Consider the following 2500-nt stretch of genomic DNA (forward strand, 5'->3'; position numbering starts at 1 on the left):
ATATATATATATATATATATACACATGTATGTATGTGTGTATACGTATTTTTATCACACTCATCTATATGTGTGTGTATAAATACATATACACACACACACATGTGTATATTATATATTTAAGCAATAATCTCGACTGTGTGTAGGTATATCAGGATTTACCTAAGGTTGGTATGGTTTGATCACCCAAGTGACTAAACAAAGCCAACCATGAGTAAATGCTGATATATTGAGAAACAGGCATAGACTATTGCTTTTATACAATGACATTATTTAAGAAATTGCTTACCTTTCTTAAATAATGTCTTTCAATAATGGCACTTCAGACTTCTTCCACGTTCTTCCTTGTTTACTGACGTGCGTTCCACACTTGGACAGTACATCAGTGCATTGCAAGAGAAGCATCAGAAAAAAGAAAGTCTCTATTGCTGCTTTTTTAATATTTACAAAGTCAGGCGTTTAAGAGGGACACTGGAGAAATACAAGGAGAATCAGGTTTGTTTCTGTTTCTTTAGTTTTGCTGAACATATCTGATTTTTCTCATATTTTGCTGTCCCCTAGCATATGCCAGTAGAAAGTCTGTGGTACTTCAGCTGCTGGACTTTTTTCTATGGTTATATGCTCACAGACATGCTGTTTGGGCTGTCCTATCAATGTGCTTGTTTTTGAATAGCAATAAGCAGTCATTGTATAAGAGTATATATATGTTATGTGTATAAATTTCAGTCCTTGAACACACATAGTTTTACACAATTCATTTATGTTTTATTGGTACAATTTGGGGCCCCTTTATTATTATCTGTTGAGCACCCTGGTTTAGGACACCTCTAGTGGCTTCACTAACAGAAGGAAGGTAATGTGAATATCTGCAAGTGGGCCTTAGCCCTCCAGATGTTTAACTTCTGAATCCAATATTGTCTCCTTTTCATCGCCACAATTCAGGTAGTGTGTTGAGGCCTTACAGACCTTCCAGCAGGCTTGAAGTGGGTTCAAACAGGGGGGTGTGGGGGTATGTAATCTGTTTCATCACATGGTAGTTCCATCTGGTGAAAATGAACAGACTGTATCATAATATAGATTGGGTTAAGGGGGATGCCACTTGGGTACAAGGTGTTGGGGGTGCAATCAGGAAATTCAGTTTCTGCAGTCTTTTTTCTATAATGCATTTCTGAATGCTACAGGCTCCTTAAAGGAGATGAACGTAAAAGATTGCTAGCAGAGTGACAAATACTATGCACCTGCAATAAATACTACTTTTAACCTGACACAAGGACTGAAGTGTTTTGTTTTGCTGAAAAAAATTTGTTTCATTTACCATTCATATTTTGGTTGCATTTTGGCAAAATCTGCTTTGTTGCACCAGTAAAACTTTACTAATTGTGAAAAATCACTTTATTGACCAAAGTTATTCTGGTTCCACCTGTTGTTCCAGTCAGGTTCCCCTCTGGTAATGCTGCAATGACATTTGCCTGTTTAGTACATTGGTGTATCTCTGATGTCAAGCAGTACTAGACAACAGCCTTGGAAGTTGGAACACAGTAGGGCTGCCACTGAAAACAGAGGTGACAAGCTTCATATGCTGTGTTGTCTATGAATTCTGTGCTTTGTAGGCATTGTCCTTGCTTGTTCCTGTGAACAAGCTTATTATGTTATATTCTATGTCTATGACTCCAACCCCACATGTAATTTTCTTAAAAGATTATACTTTTGAATATTTGAGTGAGATAATGACATATAACATGTAGTCCTGATAAATGTGAGTTACCCCTTAAAAGTTTAGTATGTAGCTATCCTCTCACCTTTGCAATAAAAACAGTGTGGACATCATTTATGTTTTATATCAGAAGCTGACAAACTCCAAACTGTAAAATACAAACAGCCACCACAGACTAGGAGAATAGATCAACTCCAACAACTGGAACACTAGTCAGCACTGATATACCACTTTATTAAACGAACAATGTTGATCTAGGCTTCGTCTCTGTTACAAAGACTTCTTCAGAACAATTAACGACAGTATAAGCATAGTTCCCATTTTAAAGTTAAAACATATTTTAGGTTAACATGATAATTAGGTTTTAATTTATGCTAAGTTGATATATACAACTAAGGTCTTGTAATAATATATTCACTATGATTATAATGGTGGGGGTATTAAGTATTGTATAGACGTATGTATACATTTTTGTAGCGTTTTATAGGGAATGTTCTTCCTTTTTAAATAATTTTTAAATAATTTTTGTAATTTAACAAAAGTTTGATATGCATTGAATTGTATGGAATAATTGTGTTTATGCAACTTATTTATTCAATTAATTAATTAACTGAGTTAATTGGGAGATGGTGTGTATATAAGGGAGTGTGGTATATGAAAGCAATTGTTCTGAAGAAGTCTTTGTAACAGAGACGAAACCTAGGTCAACATTGTTCATTTAATAAAGTGGTATATCAGTGCTAACTAGTGTTCCAGTTGTTGGAGTTGATCTATTCTCCTAGTCTGT

This window comes from Protopterus annectens, chromosome 11.part0 (assembly GCF_019279795.1).
Source record: "Protopterus annectens isolate FY-2018-M chromosome 11.part0, PAN1.0, whole genome shotgun sequence".
Taxonomy (NCBI): domain Eukaryota; kingdom Metazoa; phylum Chordata; order Ceratodontiformes; family Protopteridae; genus Protopterus; species Protopterus annectens.